The sequence below is a fragment of the Periplaneta americana genome, chromosome 14 (assembly GCF_040183065.1).
Source record: "Periplaneta americana isolate PAMFEO1 chromosome 14, P.americana_PAMFEO1_priV1, whole genome shotgun sequence".
Lineage (NCBI taxonomy): Eukaryota > Metazoa > Arthropoda > Insecta > Blattodea > Blattidae > Periplaneta > Periplaneta americana.
The window spans coordinates 151,744,758-151,767,378 of record NC_091130.1 but is presented as its reverse complement, the minus strand read 5'-3'; the positions used below and the strand labels follow the sequence as shown (position 1 = coordinate 151,767,378).

The following is a 22,621-nucleotide window of genomic DNA, read 5'->3' as shown; positions in this document are numbered from 1 at the left end:
CCACTAAATATGTTTTGTATTTGTAGAGATTATCTAGAGATTATTGATATTGCTGAAATGCACGTCGTATCTGATGATGTTGGCGAAGTCCAACGAAAACGTTCATACGTCTTTTAAACATGTAATGCAAAGGTTTAACACCTTAAACACATGCTGTGAAGTCAGTGACTGAAATAAATACTTTTAATATCCGTAAGTGGCGGTAACTTTTCGTGAACCACCCTGTATAAATTAATACCAAATTAAAAGGATCTGGAATGGACCGTAGCCATTTCTTAAAACGGAACGGAAAGGTTCCTGAAATTCACGCTTCGATCCACTTCGAGTCCTGAATGACGTTCTAAGTAACTTACATTGTATTGCATCGTTAACCCTTAAATTCGCAATGTATCCTATAGGATACAACAGGTTAATAGGTTATCTATATATATAATTTGAACTGGTAATGGAAATTACGGGAAAACGGCTGAACGGATTTTAATAAATGTCCCCTCATTTTGAAGCTTGGAACCCAAAGTTTTTCGGAAAAGTAGTAGTTTTCAGTGAAATGTCAATTTTCCTACATAATTTTCCTATTTTCCAAAATCCATCTCTCGTCAGTTTTGAGAACTAGCTAATTGCATTCAGGAGAAGCGAAGTGAGCATCAAGTCGGCCATGTTGCATTTCAGTATAAAACAAAACACACACTACAGTAAACAATATTACACGAAGGCCATGATCTGCAAGAATGCTGACATATTTAGAGCCCAAATTAATTTTGTTATTAAAAACTTAACTTACTAAAAATAATTTACAGGTTCGATTCTGTGGTGTGTAATTTTCTGGGTACAGCTGTCTATTGGATATTAAAAACTACAAAACTTGAGGTGGTTTGATGGCATTATTACTATTAGAAATGAAATATTATTGTAGTTAATGCCGTGATGTGAGTATTTTTTTATTAATTATACATATTAATGCTATATTGAGGATATGAAAGTGAAAAGTTTTGGGGTTATGTAAGTAAATGTAGAGAATAACTTAAATTAGATTTTGATTTCTATATTTTACTGAGTGGCGGCTGTATAGTATAGCTATAAAACTTACGTAAGATAATAATATTATTAAAAATCAAATATTTTTATAGTTATTAATCAAGTGGGGTTTGGTCTTTTTCATATATTTAATGGCGGTGTGGTGTAGATATTTATATGCATAGTTCTCTTCAGTATTGGCTCGAGAGAGTATTTTTCATTATTATGGGAGCAAATACGTTCAGAATGTCTGGGATCCTTCATTGAAAATAAATCTGAAAAATGTTTATTTGAACGTCTAATGAATATTTAGTTTGCAGAATTTGCAGCACAAGCCACTAGAATGCTACAATTTTAATAGAATAGAAAAAAATTGATAGGAAAATTAACATTTAACAATACTATAATATTGTACAACATATAAAATATGGACATTGCGATAGTTGTTTTCTTTACGGTCCGTGACGGTTTAATAAACTAGTGTGAGAAATGAAGTTTTGTCATTTTAAGGGTTAAAAATGTGGGAATGAAAATGTGGTTAGTTTGATGAAAGATTCCTCCCGGATCTACAATCGAAGGGAAACATGGCTGTCGGAAGGCCAGGTTTAATTTAACTCGCATTGCAGCCACTCTGTGTTTGTTTTGCTTATAAAGCAGTTTATTTTCGTCTGTATCTGTGTTACGCAATAGAGGAGGAAGCGCACGAACGTGCTGTGACGTCATCTGTGTTGATGCTCAGTCGGAATTGATTCAACGCAGAAGCAGCTGTTTGTCGCAGAGAGTTGTCTGCTCCAAGCGTGTGTGTAGAGAGAAGGTAAGTAACTTGGTGAAGCATTCTAGTGCTGCCAACCGTTACAGCAGGGCTGTAGTGTGTTTACTACACCACGGGGCTTTAAACACTGAAAAACCTGAAAATATGCATGCGGCTATGTAGTAACAACTGTTGAAATATGCGCTAAAATTAAAATATATGCAGTAAAAATACACTTTTAAGGTTTATTTGGTTTAATCTATACTAATAATAAATCTGTAGCCGAAATTTTTCTGTTAATTTTCGATTTTCCAAAAACAATTGGTCCTAGCATATATAATTAACCACCCTGAAACCGAAAATCGCTTTTTTGACATTTTTCTTTGTATGTCTGTCTGTCTGTATGTTTGTTACCTTTTCAAGCGATAATGGATGAACGGATTTCGATTAAAATTGGAATAAAAATTATGTTCATTGTAACTTAGATTTTAGGTTATATGGCATTCAAAATACATTATTTAAAAAGGGGTGTTATAAGGGGGCCTGAATTTAAAAAATCGAAATATCTCGCTTATTATTGATTTTTGTGAAAAATGTTACATAACAAAAGTTTCTTTACAAATAATTTGCGATAAGTTTTATTCCATGAAAAATTTTGATAGGACTGATATTTAATGCGATAAATGAGTTTTAAAATTAAAATAACTGCCATCTTAAGGCCGTATAATGAAATAAAAAACAAATGACTTCGTCTATAAGGGGCCTTGGACAGCAACAATCGAAACTATGAAAGATAGCCTAAGAGAATGTTTCTGTGATTGTATGAAGTAATATCGGAAGCTAAATTAACCGATTTGTATAATTAATTATTATTTCACCATTGGAAAGTGTAGTTTCTCTAGATGGACATAATGCTATAATAATATTACAGTAACTTCTGATATAATATAATATAATATAACATAATATAATATAATATAATATAATATAATATAATATAATATAATATAATATAATATATGTAATGTAATATTATATAATATAATTTAAGTTATTTGAAGGGTTCAGAACCATAGTGGGCCAAACGCCATTTACTGAATACGCAGAAAACAAGGATTAAAATTAAGTTATTACCATAATTCAATGGAAACCTATAACAAGTAAAATAAAGTATACACATTAAATCTAAATGATGTCGATGTTCATTGAACTATGGTTACATGTAATAAAAATTAGAAACATGTTAAAGGAATTGTCATTGCACCAAACGAGTGTCTCTGGACCAAAATGATCGCATTTTAATTATTTGGATGCAATTTAAATTAAGTAACATATTAAACGATTTATCCTTCTATCAAACACGAATGTTCCCTGGATCAAATGTCCTATTTTAATTATGTAATTACTTTATATTTATTCCTAACAGGTGCAGCGGAGCGCACGGGTACGGCTAGTATAAAATAAATGAAAAAAAAAAACTTAAAGTAATATTCTCATCAAGCCGACATTATTTTCATCAAATATATTTTTCTATAAATGTATTAATTATCCATTTTACATGTTTGAATTTTTATACGGACGTTGAAAGATACCTGTCATTACTAATCGATAGTGATCGATAATTTGTCACTGTATGTGTGGTTTCTTTAATTATTACTTCTACGAATAGATGGCGAAGATAACAGTCAGTGTAGCCAATCGTACATAAATATATCTACACTATAGAATTCAGTATTTCATCCCCTTCTGCTGACTGCAAAAAAAAACACTCAATATCTTTCAGCATATCGATTGCATGTCCCTCATTTCTCTCTCTGGCCATGTCGGACAGTATCAAAATTCAAATTTAAATTAAAAAATCACATTCTAGTTCACGGAATTGCTTGTTGAACACCTGTCAGGTTGCGCAACTTCGGCTTAACCCATGACATATAGTAAATATTGTAACTATGCTGTTGTAAAATTGACAATTAATATGTAATGTATTTATTATTATTATTATTATTATTATTATTATTATTATTACACTTACTTACAAATGGCTTTTAAGGAACCCGAAGGTTCATTGCCGCCCTCACATAAGCCCGCCATCGGTCCCTATCCTGCGCAAGATTAATCCAGTCTCTATCATCATATCCCACCTCCCTCAAATCCATTTTAATATTATCCTCCCATCTACATCTCGACCTCCCTAAAGGTCTTTTTCCCTCTGGTCTCCCAACTAACACTCTATATGCATTTCTGGATTCGCCTATACGTGCTACATGCCCTGCCCACCTCAAACGTCTGGATTTAATGTTCCTAATTATGTCAGGTGAAGAATACAATGCGTGCAGTTCTGCATTGTGTAACTTTCTCCATTTTCCTGTAACTTCATCCCGCTTAGGCCCAAATGTTTTCCTAAGCACCTTATTCTCAAACACCCTTAACCTATGTTCCTCTTTCAGAGAGAGAGTCCAAGTTTCACAACCATACAGAACAACCGGTAATATAACTGTTTCATAAATTCTAACTTTCAGATTTTTTGACAGCAGACTAGATGATAAAAGCTTCTCAACCGAATAATAACACGCATTTCCCATATTTATTCTGCGTTTAATTTCCTCCCGAGTGTCATTTATATTTGTTACTGTTGCTCCAAGATATTTGAATTTTTCCACCCCTTCGAAGGATAAATCTCCAATTTTTATATTTCCATTTCGTACAATATTCTCGTCACGAGACATAATCATATACTTTGTCTTTTCGGGATTTACTTCCAAACCGATCGCTTTATTTGCTTCAAGTAAAATTTCCGTGTTTTCTCTAATCGTTTGTGGATTTTCTCCTAACATATTCACGTCATCCGCATAGACAAGAAGCTGATGTAACACGTTCAATTCCAAACCCTCTGTGTTATCCTGAACTTTCCTAATGGCATATTCTAAAGCGAAGTTAAAAAGTAAAGTTGATAGTGCATCTCCCTGCTTTAGCCCGTAGTGAATTGGAAAAGCATCAGATAGAAACTGACCTATACGGACTCTGCTGTATGTTTCACTGAGACACATTTTAATTAATCGAACTAGTTTCTTGGGAATACCAAATTCAATATGAATATCATATAATACTTACCTCTTAACCGAGTCATATGCCTTTTTGAAATCTATGAATAACTGATGTACTGTACCCTTATACTCCCATTTTTTCTCCATTATCTGTCGAATACAAAATATCTGATCAAAAGTCGATCTATTACGCCTAAAACCGCACTGATAAACTTCACCATGGATACGAGCCTTCTATGCCAGATGTATGTATGTATGTATGTATGTATGTATGTATGTATGTATGTATGTATGTATGTATGTATGTATGTATGTATGTATGTATGTATGTATGTATGTTATGTATGTATGTATGTATGTATGTATGTATGTATGTATGTATGTATTTATTCACACTGCAAATGGGCATATACCCGGTGGAAGTGGTAACTAATTACACTCAATAAGACAATTAATAATAAACACTAGTAATAAATAATAATAATAATAATAATAATAATAATAATAATAATAATAATAACAATAACAAGGAACACCCTAAATTAAATGAAGCACGAGCACTTAAAATAACATTTAAAGTAAATCTAATTTGTATCTTAACCCTAAGTTCGAACTAAGACCCACGAGTGTGACAGGTTCATACCTGCACAAGTACCTTTCGGCACTACACTTATTTCGCTGCCAACTCAATCACTGCACTGGAACTACGACACATTTCACTGATTCTATCCTGATTTCACTAACATTTCAAAAACATTTCACTGTTGAAATACTTTGCACTGCCACTATAAACTATGAAGCTTCACTGACAGAAACACACTTCACTGATACAACACACTTCTTCACTGATACAACACTTCATATAACAAAATATCAATTACACTCTTTAAATAGTGTGTATAATATATTACCGTCTATTAGTAAAGTCCTTAAGCCTATTTTTAAATACATTTTGGTTATTGGTAAAGTCTTTAGTAAATCTGCAGGTAGAGCATTCCAGTCCCTGATAGTACGATTGAGAAAAGAAAACTTTCCAGCGTCCGTCCTCTGTCTCTTTTCCCTCAATTTATGTGAGTGGTCGTTCCTTGAAGAGTAACTTAGTAAGAGATTTACTGGCATGTAAAAAACTCCTGCGGGACAAAATTCCGGCACACCGGCGACGCTGATGTAACTTCGGCAGTTGCAAGCGTCGTTAAACAAAACAACATTAAACATTTCAACCATGGACCTAGATCATATATATATAACAGATAGATCATCCCAATGTTAAAATCGGTAGCATCTTGAAGAGTACAACCGCCAGGATCGCCACCCGTCCGCCGTAATCGAATACGAGATGGCAGTACAATCGCCAATGTAATTCAAATGGGAGTTAAGACGTGACTCCTTATGTAACAACTAGATGGCAGCATAGTAAACCTGACAAATGTTGTTATCGTCAAAGCCTATAAGACCGAGCAATCTGGGTATATGTGATCTAGGCCATGGATATGATACGTACATACGCAGTATCAGTGCGAGAATTTCGGTGTTGTTTGTTTGGCGCATGCCGTATTTGAAGAATTGTATAGGTATTATTATTATTATTATTATTATTATTATTATTATTTACTTATTTCTTTATTTATTTTAAAAAGTTATTGAAATATAAAAAAATCGATACTGTCTTTAATTAAGGGGAGTTGGTCATTATCGCATGCAAAATAATGGTAAAAATAGCCTCTCTTCAAGCAGTCATAAATATAATACTATTTATCACAGCTCTTTCATTTTTTTAGTGATATATGTATACACATTAAGCTTTGAAATGAAAAAGAATGGTTACTCTAGAGTAAATGTTTATCCTTAAATTAATTTTTTAATTAAGCACAATTTTTTTATAAATCCACTACATGTCTGTGATTAGGTACATTCTATTCACTTATTATAGCACATATTGAATTGAAAATTTGACCACTTACTGCTAATAGATACTAAAACATATCCTACTAAAATTATTCATATATCTGTAATATTATGGGCATAGGGCTTATAGCAATCATCACCGTCAATAAATTAAAAAGGAATTGAAGATTAGTATAAGCCGTATGCCCATAATATTACAGATATTTTAATAATTTTAGTAGGGTATGTTTTAGTATCTATTAGCAGTAAGTGGTCAAAATTTTAATTCAATGTGTGCTATGATAAGTGAATAGAGTGTACCTAATCACAGGTATGTAGTGAATTTATATAAAAAATATGATTAAATTCAAAAATTAATTTAAGGGTACGATTTACACTAGATTAACCATTCTTCTTTCATTTTAAAGCTTAATGTGTATACATATATCACTAAAAAAATGAAAGAGCTGTGATAAATAGTATTACAATTCTGACCGCTTGAAGATAGGCTATTTTTACCATTAATTTGCATGCGATAACGTCCATTTCCCCTTAACTATACTTTATACAGACAGTATGCAGGAAAAAATCAGCTTGATGGCTTCAAAATTATTACAGAACCCTTCAATATATACGATTGTGCTAAAGATGAAAGATTCGAAAGATCATTTTCAAAATATATAACGAATTATTTAAAATATGACGTCATTACTGACAATTCCAAGTGTGGTGAGATCCTGAAACTTCGGTGATATATAGGTTAGGGTCTGTAAGGTTATCTTTTACAGCATACTTGGGCATCGTGCCTCACTTGAGCATTTTAGCCTCACTGAGCTCCACAGAGCTTATCGCTCTGAGTGACATCATCTTCACAGACCCCGTTCTTCCCTCACGTAGCTCCTAGGCGTGGGCAGGTTCTATATCAGTTTCATAAGCAATATCAGTGGTGGCATAATGGCATTATCAAAGCAGTGTGTACGCGTTAGAAAACGATTATTTCATGAGAAATGGGAGGAAGAGATTTTTTCCTGTCTAGAAGGGGAGAACATCCTATTAGGCATTAATAAATTTAATATACAACGACATTACTCCTTATGTCATAAAGAACTTGCTGAATTAGAAGGTAAGACAAATTAAATGTTATTTTTCGTACTTTTCCGAAGAAAATTTATGATCTTAACATTTGCATAGTATAATAAATATGACATTATACCTTAATCACGCTGCATTAAAAGGTACGAGGAATTAAATGTTGTTTGTACGTATTATTTCCAAAAGAAATTTATAAAAAAAATATATCAAATGTGCGTAGAAAACGAAATATGATTTTCTCAAATTCTTTAGGTCGAGAACATGCAAATCTATTAAGTAATCTTGAGAAACGCCAGAATATTCGATAAAATAAACGTAGACAACGTGATGGAATATTATTGGCTAGTTACGCAATTTCTCGCCTGTGATTTAAATCAATTCAATGATGGAGAAATAGTAAAGAGGTTTATGATTAAAGCTGCCGAATTAATTTGCCAAATTGAATAAAAGTTTTCGAGTATCTCACGTTAACCAAGCGCTTTCCTAATAATTCGCCACTGACCGCCTTAGCGATTACGATAAGGTGACGCAGGTCACAGCAGTTTATATTCCCCATCCTACTCTGCAGTCTCCTCTCCTAGTAAACAAACTATTTCAAATCGAGTGCCTCACGTAACCGAAAACTGTGCCCATGTATGTTTTACAGTAAAACGAAAAAGTGATTTTTGACCAGACATAGTAGTAGAAATTTCACCATCTCCCTTCTTAACAGAAAAAATTAGATTTGAGAGTACATTTTAAGTAGATTTTCCTCTCTTATTCATTGCACATTCTTCTGTTCACAGCGTACCAACATGATATCATTCGACCGCTGTGGAATTAATCTTACAAGACAGTTTTCCTACGAGCTTCCTAGAAATCGGAGGCCAAATATAGAACCAAACATTTTGTACGAAGATGAAGAAAGACATCGGGGAAATTAGGTATATTTTCTATTTACAATTAATGCACCTTAAAATAACAATGAAGGAGTTCTCTGTTAATAGTATGACGTAGTACCACATAACTCACGTGTAAAGTATTCTGTAAGTATTCTTACAAGACTGTATATAAAGTTCAAAGAGAAGAATGTCTTCGGTTACACAAAAACACAGGAAAAAGGACAACGCTATATTTGAATATTTCAAGGGAACTCGTATATGTCTACCACTGTGGAATAACGGTTAGCATGCCAGACCGTGGAACAAGTGACCCGGGTTGGGACAAGTTACCTGGTTGAGGTTTCTTTCGGGGTTTTCTCTCAACCCAGGAAGAGCAAATGCTGGGTAACTTTCGGCGCTTACTTTCGCCGGCATTATCACCTTCATTTCACTCAGAGCTAGATAACCAATGCAGTTGATAAAGTGTCGTAAAATAAATCAATAAAAAAACAGGATACTTATCACACAATTTTGAATTACGGCAATATAAATTAGTCTGAAAGAACAGTGCATGCGACTATAGTTGCCTTATGCAGCGTTTTTCTCAAACTATGGTCCGCGGACCACCTATGGTCCTCGAGATCTGCCCTTGTGGTCCTTCAAAAAAGGCAGAAGAAAAAATAAAATTCAAACGAATTGTGTACCACTCTGAGTTTGGAAATGACACATGGCAATCCCCTTTCACTTTTTCTCCCAGTACTGACATTTTATGAAATTTATTACCCTTTCCGTCTACTGACTTCCCACTCTACTCTCAACAACAAACAAGGGATTTAAAGCACTATGAACATGGTGTTTCTCGCCATCTTTTCCCTACACATCTGGCGCCGCCCCTGTAACCCAGACAGGGATCACCCGAATTCATAACAGAGGAACGAAACTTTTTATGTATTTATGACTTTCTTAATAGTTTTGCCGATACCCAGTCTGCACATTGAAATGGGCACTTACACCAATAATACAACTCTGAGATCACAATTTGACAAACTTATTTTTCAAGTAAATATGACGAATTTTCATCGGATCGTGATCACTTTCATTGCGATATTGAAACTAACAAACTTTCATTGAGTGAAAGAGAACAGTTAACTGAACTCTCGAATGACACCGGACTTAAAATGAAATTCCAAGCGGAAGGTATGGTTAATTTCTGGACCTCATCACAAGTGAAAAGAGAACATGGTGAACTGTACAATGGTGCTTTAGAGGTTATAATTCAGTTTGCTTCTACGTATCTGTGTGAGAAAAGGTTTTCATCACTAACTCTAATAAGAACAAAGTAGGCTACCGAAATCGACTCGATGTATGTGACGATCTCCGACTTAAGCTTACCAGCATACGTCAAAATATAGAACAACTGTGCAAGAATCGGCAGGCTCATTAATGTGAGTACCAACATTTTTTTTAGTTAATATGTTAAAGATTATCCAAACTCTAATAGCCTTGAATTATTAAAGAAACAAAAATGAATTTACTTCTAACTATTAACATCAGCTTAATTCAGGGCCGGGCATTAGAGCGGCTCCATTTAGTCGGCCAGAGCTGCTCTCGCTCCGCAAGGCACTTCAATTCCAAGCCGGAGCAGAACGCTCACGCAGTGGCGGACTCGCATTACAGCTACCTTCCCTGCATTAAGGGGACACTCAACTTAAAAATTGGAGAAAAAGTGTCATAGAAATGAAAAATTTAATTTCTACGCTAATTTACGTGACAGAACTAAATCAATACGCAGAATTCTTCCCCTATTCATTGAGAAGTCACAGTCAAATGCACAAAGCCAAAAAATAAAAAAATGATAATTAAAAGTGATATTTCAATTAATGATTGATTAAAAATTGAAATATTTTTTATTTTGAAACGTATTGGATCTAATGAGCTGAGATTTTGTATGTTACTTTCCATGTGTATATTAAACTTTTTCTCCAAATTTGAAAAAGATTGGTCAAATAGGAAATAAGTTCCAAAATATAATTTGGTGTCCCCTTAATATAACAAGAGCCACGGTTGTTCTAGTCATGCAGTCTGTCAGTGCATAATAGTTTATAAGGATATTACATCAATCCATTGTGCAGTACAAGATTTATAACACTCTTATTAATTTAATGGAATAAACTTCGCTCTATGCACACACACAAATCATTAGGCTTATTTATATAAACCTACGCACAGACTGCAATCTCCTCACCAATGTTCTACGAGACAGGCGTATGGCTTCCACTTCCCTACTTGCTGTGGACAGAGTTCATCTGCCAATATAATTAAACATCGCTTGATGAATTCACCTTCGTTGAATGTTTTCAATTCCTTTGCAATTTCGTGGCAAATTTTGTAGCTAATTCTCATAGCCGATTCAGTAAGTGCATTATTGTCATCCTGTTAAAATATAATATAATATAATGTAATATAATATAATATAATATAATATAATATAATATAATATAATATAATATAATATAATATAATATAATATAATATAATATAATATATATAATATAATATAATATAATATAATATAATATAATATGATATGACCATAAATTAATACAATTTAAAGAAAATGTTTCTCAGGTAAAGGTAAAAGGTAAAGGTATCCCCGTAACATGCCATGAAGGCACTTGGGGGGCATGGAGGTAGAGCCCCATGCTTTCCATGACCTCGGCACTATAATGAGGTGGTGTGGTCGGCACCACGCTCTGACCGCCTTTTACCCCCGGGAAAGACCCGGTGCTCAATTTTATAGAAGGCTGAGTGAACCTTGGGGCCGTTCTGAAAGTTTGGCAACATTTAGTAATATATAATTTTCAATTATACAAATATTATGATATATCATAATGGGCCTACTTGTATAATTTAAAATTATATATTACTAAATGTATAATAACTTACAATGCAATGTAAACATCAAATAGATACTCTAATATAATGCACCTGAGAAACATTTTCTTTAAGTTGTATGTTGGCGATCATTACCAACATATTTGTCATATTCAGTAGCATGTTGTAAAGAATAATGTCGTTGGATATTGAACCTCTTAATCAGCTGGAGTGTTTTATGCCAAATTAAACACTTTGCTAATCCACTGCTCTCTACCAAAAAGAACTCCTCCTCCCATAATACATTAAAAGCATTGGGAGTAGCGGGACGCTTTAGTGTATGAGCGGAAGCTCCGTCTTCAAAGTTCGCCATCATACTGCAGAGTCACCACTGCACCGACACTGAATGACGTACAGTATGCATACGTCATAGCGCTCGCAAGACCCGCTCTTAAAAGCACATAGCGCTCATTTCTCAGAATCACGTAATGTGCCCAGCCCTGGCTTAATTGGTTAATACTAATATAAAATTAATTTAATTTAATTAATTTTAAATGCTTAATTCTATTTTAAAATACAAGTATATTGATATTAAAATATACTACAAAAATGATAAATTTTCTTTCGAAGGGAACAAGAGTAAGGTGGTCCGTGGAACTGTTGTGACTTAAAAAAGTGGTCCCCACTTCAAAAAAAGTTTGAGAAACGCTGCCTTATACAGGGACATCACTTTATTTTTACGAACATTTTTAACATTAACCTGGCTATACTCGGAAACACTGTTCCCCCCTTCCATTACAGGAGTTTGATGTTACTAGTGCAATATGTAAACAAATCATTTTACTAGGTATAGGAAGAGAAAAAAGTAGTGTATCCATTTATGTTGTAGGGAAATACGATATTACGATTTTCAGTTTGATCATCACTTTTACGGAATTTATGAAAATACAGTAGAGTAGTAGCATTTTTTTTTTCAAAAACTCAACTTTTCAGGCGGCTATGTTCGTTATGTAATGTCTACTTTATTTAGCATATTAATTATTGATGTTATCATACAATATAGAGAGTGCATTTAAATTGAGGGGGTCATAAGTAAAGGGCTGTAAGTGCACTTAAGTTACTTTTGAGAAAATGGGGTTTAAATATTTAAGCTTTCGTATAATCGGTGAAATTGTTTATTTAAATTTTAATGTGTGATGCGATTAAAATATCTTTTTTCCACTAAAATTTTAGATACCTTTGCTTACACTGGATGCACTTAACTCATGTTATTACAAATGTCACTAGCATTCCTTTGCTTGTAGCCACCTCAATTCAAAATAAGCTAATCTGAATTTTTAAACAAGTTGCTGAAACTGGTTGCCGTTCATTACAATGCAGGCTTCAATTCAATACGCATATTATTAAAAACATTTTGAAGCATATTCTCTGAAATTGAATTTATCGTTTCTTGAATATAATTTTTTAGTACGATATTATTAATATAGATTCTTTCTTCTATAGAAAACGCAATCATATTTATGAAACACACTATACACTGCAGTGTTTACTTCACTGTTTGAAGACTTCGAATGCAACAGCGGCCGTAAGTTTGTGTGTCTGACGGGAGCAAGGACATTAGTGAAGGGGTGAGAGTGAAGTACATTCAGAAATGCAGGTACAATAATAATAATAATAATAATAATAATAATAATAATAATAATAATAATAATAATTTATTTAATCTGACAGGATTAAGGCCATAAGGCCTTCTCTTCCATCCTACCAGATAGCACATATAAATACAAAAAAGAAATACAAACACTGATGAAAATGATACAAATTAAGTTAAAGCCCTATAGAGGGTCAACAGAGTCAAAAGTACATTATAGAGCTCTCATCGAGCTAATACAACAAAAAGAAAGAAAACAGAGATAGCAATGATGATATTGATAACTGACAATAATAATAATAATAATAATAATAATAATAATAATAATAATAATAATAATAATAATAAATACATTACATATTAATTTTCAATTTTACAACAGCATAGTTACAATATTTACTATATGTCATGGGTTAAGGTGAAGTTGCGCAACCTGACATGTGTTCAACAAGCAATTCCACGAACTAGAATGTGATTTTTTAATTTAAATTTGAATTTTGATATTGTCCGACAGTCTCTGACGTGGTCAGGGAGAGAATTCCAGAGGCGTGGAATAGATATGCTGAAAGATGATGAGTAGAAGGATGTTCTGTGCAGAGGAATAGAGAGAAGGTACATGTTCCGGGTTCGAGGTAGTGAAAGGTAAACAAAACGAGGTGCTAGGCAAGAGGGTGTGGAGGTGTGGATGATTTTAAATAGTAATAAGAGAGAGTTGAAGAATCTTCTTTCTTTAAGTGGACTCCAAGACAACAATTCTAGTGACGGTGTTACATGATCGAATTTTCTAATGTTACAAACGAAACGAACGCAGATATTGTGAACACGCTGTAGTCTATGGGCAAGATCAGTATTTAAATTCGTGAATAAAGAATCGCAATAATCGAAGTGGGGAATCACTAAAGTTTGGATCAGGTTCTTTTTAAGGCTGAGAGATAAAACGTTGGTTAAGTGTTTGAGGGAATGAATTATGGAAAAAGTTTTCTTACATATGTAGGTCACTTGACTTTGAAAAATTTAAATTTGAATCTAAATATACCCCTAAATTTTTTACTGTCTTACTATATGTAATTGTAGTATTATTTATTTTTGTATTTGATACAGTGGCTAGATCTATTTTGTTTAATGCTCGTTGGTAGCCCATTATTATAGCTTGTGATTTGTCTGGGTTTAGTCTGAGTCCAAATTTTTGCGCCCATTGAGCTACAGATGCTAGATCTTCATTAATTCTGGTCACAGAGTCATTGATTGTACAAGTTCGGGAATGAATGTAAAGTTGTAAGTCGTCGTTTAATAAAAATGCAAGTAAAAATAAAATAATGTCCCATTAGAATAGTACTACTTCTGTGTGTCTGATGTTTGAAATTTACATACACACAGTACGGCTGTAAAATTTGTGGAGTAAGGAAAGGAAAGGTAGCATCGGGAGAGCTCTTTAAGACAACTATTCCCCTCCTCCCGCGTGATCTATCAGTAGAGGGCGGCTTGATTTTCCTCCTAAACTTAGATTTGTAAACACGCACACACACAGTTATAAATACCGACATTTCTCGGTACTTTATCGCTGCGCCATGCTGGTTGTATACGTGGGCGTCGATTTCCGACAAACAAGAAGGGAAACTTCTTCATACGACTCTTTTCGTTCGTGAGACGTATCATATTGGTGTCCTGTGAATGTGACAATGAAGAAACGTCCTATAAATCTGGGAGTAGAAAGAAAAGTAATACATCTTGATTACACAAGACTAACACTACTGGGTGTTCATTTCAAAGTGTGTCATGACGTCACTATTGTGAGTCAGCGATTTGAAGCGAGTTTCAGCTATTATGTCAGAGAAGTTACCTATTAACCAAGGCGTTCAATCTGAACTTGAGAACGTATACGGTATAACTTGAACGTCGTAGCAACAGATGGCGGTCTGTACTGTCTGTGTGCTACCATAACCTCTTTCGAACTGTGTTTTGCGCGGCCAAGTCGTACGCAGGGTATTTGTTATCATCGGTTGCGTACGACAACATTCCACAATACAAATCAAATGCTCCGTGTCCATGTTGACCATCGAAGTTAATGTCAACAAATAAGTAAGAAATCGTCTTAACCCTCTCCCCATATCCCGACAGTAAGAAAAAACCCACCTCAGTACATGTTTCCAAACAGTTCACATTCCTGCCACTACCGGCGTTACCGTACATATCAGAATGAACGCCGTACTTGCTATGCGACTTCTCTGACACATAGGTAATACACCTCTGCGGAAGTGTAGGAAGATGGAATTCTCTAGGCTCATCGACTAGCCATATGACGGCATACAGCGAGCCATGACACACTTTGAACTGAACACCCAGTATATCACTTCGGAATATGTAGTTTATTGGTTTCGCATGTTGACTATTTTCTGCCTGTTGTGGGCTATCTTCAGATCTGGGTGGTCCTAGTTGTTTTATATGAAATATTTCATGGCGTGTTTTAGGAAAGCCATTGATTTACTTCCCGATATGCTCAGTCAATTTAAGAGAGCAGTGTATTGTGATAGTAAATAAATGAAAAAAAAAAAAAATTAATTTTGTTCTTTAAATATGCAGAAATTTGATCCGAATAACTTTGTAAGATTCCTTTTCAGAAAGAAAACTCAAGCTTCGTGACTGTATATACAGAGTGATTTATATAGAACTGACACATTTCTTTCATTAATTGTTTCAAAACAAATTGTGCTAGCGACAACTTATTATACCTAAAATGTAGAGGAATTTTGGGAGATTATTTACCTCTATAGCAAATGTTGTCCGGCGTTGTCAAATCCGGAGATCTCGGTGGCCACAGGTTCCTGGAAATTATTCGGTCGTCACATAACCGGATAAATGGAACCATGCTTCATCTGTGAACCATGTGATGTACAATATGGCAGGATTTTGCACAATGAACGTCTGAAACCAACGACAATAATTCAATCTTTTATCCTTATCTGGTTCCTGTAGCTGATGAACAACCGTAACCCTATATGGCTTTAGGCTCTCTGACACATTGAGTAGGTGTACCCTGTCTCCTGCGACAAACGTCTTAATGATTTTTTGGGTGACTGCTCCAGTCGTGCTCTTACGTCAACAACAACCGTGGGAAGCCTAGATGAACGATGCTTGCCCTTTTCACTCACCAGAGATCCAGTTGTTTCCAATTTGTTTATTGTGAAGCAATACTGGATTACGAATTCAATTACAGCTACCCAAAGGGCATACCAGAGAGAATTTGGTATTCGCAATCCTCCCAAAAGAAACACAATACTGGGACTGGTAAACAAATTGGAAACAACTGGATCTCTGATGAGTGAAAAGGGCAAGCATCGTTCATCTAGGCTTCCCACGGTTGTTGTTGACGTAAGAGCACGACTGGAGCAGTCACCCAAAAAATAATTAAGACGTTTGTCGCAGGAGACAGGGTACACCTACTCAATGTGTCAGAGAGCCTAAAGCCATATAGGGTTACGGTTGTTCATCAGCTACAGGAACCAGATAAGGATAAAAGATTGAATTATTGTCGTTGGTTTCAGACGTTCATTGTGCAAAATCCTGCCATATTGTCCATCACATGGTTCCATTTATCCGGTTATGTGACGACCGAATAATTTCCAGGAACCTGTGGCGACCGAGATCTCCGGATTTGACAACATTTGCTATACAGGTAAATAATCTCCCAAAATTCCTCTACATTTTAGGTATAATAAGTTGTCGCTAGCACAATTCGTTTTGAAACAATTAATGAAAGAAATGTGTCAGTTCTATATAAATCACTCTGTACTAGAGTAGACTGTAGTTACATCTAGCCCTCTCTCCACTAGCATTATTTACCTCGATGTTCACGCCAAATACCAACAATTATTATTGCTTTTCTTAATAATATGACAATTGAGATGGAAGTGTAAATGTACATTGTTCGTTTATGGTTCTGCACCTACTAGAACAGAGCGTATAGCCATACTACTACTCAAAGCTGGAAACGAAAATTAAATAACAAAAAAATCACAACCAAAATACTATGGAGACATCTATGGACGACAATAGATACTAAACTTGAAGTTACCTCAAATGTTAAGCACAAGCGCTGATAAATTTACATATTTCTTTCCGGAAACTCATGAAAGTTATCAGTGTAGTTAAATTTATAAGAGCAGTTAAGAAACTGAGAGTTAACTGAGGTGTACCAGAAACTGGGCATTAATGTTGTCTATCATCTGATATCTTCTTCTGCCCAGGCTAGCTTCTTATTATTTACTTTTACTCTTATTTACTATTATTACTCACTGTTATGTTATTGTAGTACGTCCTATATATTATTGTAATTAATATTATTATAGCTCAAACAATATGAAACAATCAGTAAATGTAGTTTTACATTCTTATTATTTACTTTTACTCTTATTTCCTATTATTACTCACTGTTATGTTATTGTAGTACGTCCTAGATATTATTGTAATTAATATTATTATAGCTCAAACAATATGAAACAATCAATCGATGTAATGGATGTAGTTTCAATCAATTAGAGACTGGCTGGATGTAAGGGATGGGATGCTGGCCTTGGTTCAACCAGATGAAATAAATAATAATAATAATAATAATAATAATAATAATAATAATAATAATAATTATTATTATTATTATTATTATTATTATTATTATTATTATTATTATTAACTACTACCACGGTCTAGTGTATATACATTCACGAAGCTCGATACATAGGGAATATGCCTTTATAGGTAGTTGCTAACCACTAGGATCGCTACTATCGTCTCATCAGAGACAATACGAAATAGTACCGGCACAGTCTATTGTTTCCAGTACCGTCAACAACTTAAGTGTCGTGGCTGTATATGCTAGACTATGCTACTACTAAGATTTGCTGATATGGTGTTGTTAGCAGAAGAGGAGATGATACTAAGGGATTTGCTACTTAGTTAAATGACAGCTGTGAGCAGTATGGGATGAAGATAAATGCAAATAAGACGAAGATCATGGTCTAACAAAGAAAAATAAAGAAGGTAAACTTGCTAATTTTAAATGAGGCAGTAGAGCAAGTGAACAGCTTCAAATACTTGGGGTGTAGACTACTATAAGCAGTAACATGAGCTGCTGCCAGGAAGTCAAAAGGAGGATAGCTATGGTCAAGGAAGCTTATAATAGAAAAAGGGGCACATTTTGCGGACCTCTGGAAAATTAACTAAGGAAGAGACTAGTGCAGTGCTTTGTGTGGAGTATGGCATTGTATGAAGCAGAAATATGGGCATTATGACGAAATGAAGAGAAGCAACTAGAAGCATTTGAAATGTGGATATGAAGAATAATGGAATGTGTGAAATGAACAGACATTAAGAAATGAAGCTGTGTTGGAAAGAGTGAGTGTAGAAAGAATAATGCTGAAACTGATCAGGAAAACGAATTGGTTGGGTCACTGGCTGAGAAGAAACTATCTACTGAAGGATGCGCTGGAAGGAATGGTGAATGGGAGAAGAGTTCGGGGCAGAAGAAGATATCAGATGATAGACAACATTAAGATATATGGATTATATGAGGAGACAAAGAGGAAGGCAGAAAATAGGAAAGATTGGAGAAAGCTGGGTTTGCAGTGAAAGACCTGTCCTTGGGCAGAACACTATGAATGAATAAATGAATGAGACTCATTGTGCTTATTATATATTTGAATATTTTGGAGAAAATACACAAACAGTTAAGAAAAACACAGGAATTTTACTTGAAGCAAGTAAAGAGATATATGTTTGAAAGTAAATCCCGAAAAGACAAAGTATATGATTCTGTCTCGTGACCAGAACATAGTGCGAAATGGAAATATACAAATTGGAAAAAGTATCGTTTAAAAGGCAGAAAAATTCAAATATCTTGGAGCAACAGTAACAAATATAATTGACACTCGGGAGGAAATTAAACGCAGAATAAATATGGGAACTGCCTGTTATTATTCGGCTGAGAAGCTTTTGTCATCCAGTCTGCTCTTTAAAGAACTGAAAGCTAGAATTTATAAAAGACTTTGAGAGACGAACAGAGCTTAAAGATATTTGAGGCTAAAAGGAATGAAGTTACAGGAGAATGGAGAAAGTTACACAACACAGAACTGCACGCATTGTATTCTTCACCTGACATAATTAGGAAAATTAAATCCAGACGTTTGAGATGGGCAGGGTATATAGCACGTATCGACGAACCCAGAAATGCATATAGAGTGTCAGTTGGAAGGTCGGATGGAAAAAGACGTATTGGGAGGTCGAGACGTGGATGGGAGGATAATATTAAAATGGATTTGAGGGAGGTGGGGTATGATGGTAGAGACTGGATTAATCTTGCACAGGATAGGGACCGATGGCGGGCTTATGTGAGAGCGGCAAAGAACCTCCGGGTTCTCTAAAAGCCAGTAAGTAAGTAAGTAAGTAAGTAAGTAAGTAAGTAAGTAAGTAAGTAAGTAAGTAAGTAAGGAAGTGAGTACTTACTTACTGGCTTTTAAGGAACCCGGAGGTTCACTGCCGCCCTCACATAAGCCCGCCATTGGTCTCTATCCTGAGCAAAATTAATCCATTCTCTATCATCATATCCCACCTCCCTCAAATCCATTTTAATATTATCTTCCCATCTACGTCTAGGCCTCCCTAAAGGTCTTTTTCCCTCCGGCCTCCCAACTAACACTCTATATGCATTTCTGGATTCGCCCATACGTGCTACATGCCCTGCCCATCTCAAACGTCTGGATTTAATGTTCCTATTTATGTCAGGTGAAGAATACAATGCGTGCAGTTCTGTGTTGTGTAACTTTCTCCATTCACCTGTAACTTCATCCCTCTTAGCCCCAAATATTTTCCCAAGCACCTTATTCTCAAAAATCCTTAATCTCTGTTCCTCTCTCAAAGTGAGAGTCCAAGTTTCACAACCATACAGAACAACCGGTAATATAACTGTTTTATAAATTGTAAGTTTCAGATTTTTCGACAGCAGACTGGATGATAAAAATTTCTCAACCGAATAATAACAGGCATTTCCCATATTTATTCTGTGTTTAATTTCCTCCCAAGTATCATTTGTATTTGTTACTGTTGCTCCCAGATATTTGAACTTCTCCACCTCTTCGAAAGATAAATTTCCAATTTTTATATTTCCATTTCGTACAGTCGACCTGGTTGGCAAGTTGGTATAGCGCTGGCCTTCTATGCCCAAGGTTGCGGGTTCGATCCCGGGCCAGGTCGAGGGCATTTAAGTGTGCTTAAATGCGACAGGCTCATGTTAGTAGATTTACTGGCATGTAAAAGAACTCCTGCGGGACAAAATTCCGGCACATCCGGCGACGCTGATATAACCTCTGCAGTTGCGAGCGTCGTTAAATAAAACATAACATTTAACCATTTCGTACAATATTCTCGTCACGAGACATAGTCTTCTCGGAATTTACTACCTAACCTATCGCTTTACTTGCTTCAAGTAAAATGTCCGTCATTTCCCTAATCGTTTGTGGATTTTCTCCTAACATATTCACGTCATCCGCATAGACAAGCAGCTGATGTAACCCGTTCAATTCCAAACCTTCTCTGTTATACTGTACTTTCCTAATGGCATACTCTAGAGCAAAGTGTGATTATTATATTCTTATACTGTTGCCGCTTCTATACAAATGCGTGAAATAATTTGTAAGGGTTTACTTTCGTCCCGATAATGAACTTACGAAGTCAAAGTCGGAGTCAGTTTCCTGAATAGAGTGTATAATACTGAGAATTTGGCAGCTACCGTTCAACGTTCAAAATTAAGTAGCATTGCCGTTCTGTGACGGCCTCAGACAGCCGACGCTGTGCGCATGCTCCGCGGACGATGCCATCGCCTACGTGAGATGTCGGATCGATCCATGTTAGTCCAGTGCGGTATAACAGCCAGTTGCAGCAACTGCAGAGAACTGAACAGTCTTTGCCGTGCTCATTATTATCTAACTGCAGTGAGTATAGTTTCTTGTGTGGTCTTCATTAATCATAGCCTTCAGTAATGATGTTACGCCTGACAGGAGACGTTTAGTGGTTCCTTATAGCGAGTGACGGCATAGGAAACAAACACAAGGTACCAACTTAGAAAAATATAACTCCCTTGAAGTGTAAATTTACATATAATGGAAGCAGTTTCTTAATTTAATGATTCGGTAGGATATTGAGGTTAACACAGACATCTTAAGTGTATAAATTTATATCACAATCTGACCAATTCTTGATTCGTTTAATATTTTAGCAGTTTTTTAATATTTAAATTGCTGTTTATAAATATTCTGTTTGTATTTAGACGTATTCAGATGTAATTACTGGTTACTTGTAAAATAACTACTACCTTATATGTTAAGAATGGTGATGGATGGGGATGGATGAACATAATGTTACCAATCGATGTAAATTAACGCATAATTTTTAGTATTTATATACTTTTAGTATAGTCTACATTGTTAAAGGAATGCCACGTGATGATACTAATAATAAACTTGATAACTTATTTATCATTCTTTTAGAGACTATAATGCATCACAATTGAGATCGATTGTTCTTATAAGAGCCCCCCTTATGTAAATAGAAGAAGGCTTTGAATTTAAAAAAATAATAATAAAGTGGGCTATGCAGACAGTTGCTGATACGGCAGTGAATTCATTTAACTTATCTTTTTTTTTTTTAGTTTATTTATACACGCTTTAACATCTGTGGTCGTATCGCGTGTTTTAGGATCTGTTGGTGTACCAGTAGGCCGTGGTTATTATTGTTGAATTCCTGTTTCTATTGTGTGTTGTAGATGGCTTACTTAATTTCATGTTTTATTATATTATATTTTCAGTATTATTTAATGTTTTAAATAGTTCTTGATATATTTAATAATTTTTTGCATTATATTCTTTTGTTTTAATATAATTTCAATCGCTTGTCAAATATTGTAGGAATGAAATTAAAATTTAAGTTTCAATTAAAAAAATAATTTATTGAAAAGTTAATAAAAACCATATTAAAATGTTAATGACAAAAATATATTCCAAAATTCTACAAAATAATAATTATTAATCACTTTATGAAGATGGTATTTGTGATTATGTACATTACCAAACCATAATTCGAGGATTTGGCTAGCTTAAAATGCTTATCACCACCACCACGATCAAATATTTAGTAACATCTGAAAACAGAAGAACATCCGGAGTGGCGAATCTACACAAGCCAACATTTCTGATATAGATTGTGAGTTAGTCCAATCTTCCGCTGAGTCACACATAGGTATAACATAGTATCATCGTTTAATTAATATCCAGTCGCTTTCTTTTGAAGAGATAAGAATTTGCATATTGATTAGGCCTTCTCAGATACCGTTCCAATTACAAGAAGCGATAACACATGTCTGTCAATGATGTGTTAGCATTTTTAATTGATGTGCCTATATCAACTC

The 22,621-nt window shown here is 34.7% G+C and overlaps 1 protein-coding gene across 1 annotated transcript in view; it reads left to right on the top strand.

Annotated features, from left to right (window-relative positions):
* The first annotated feature begins 1,763 nt into the window (after positions 1–1,763).
* The window catches only part of LOC138713859 (uncharacterized), a 41,680-nt gene continuing 20,822 nt past the window's right edge, over positions 1,764–22,621 (top strand). Inside the window, exon 1 of the mRNA XM_069846321.1 lies at positions 1,764–1,828. The gene's annotated coding sequence lies outside the window, so the exon portion shown is untranslated. The remainder of the gene's footprint in view (positions 1,829–22,621) is intronic.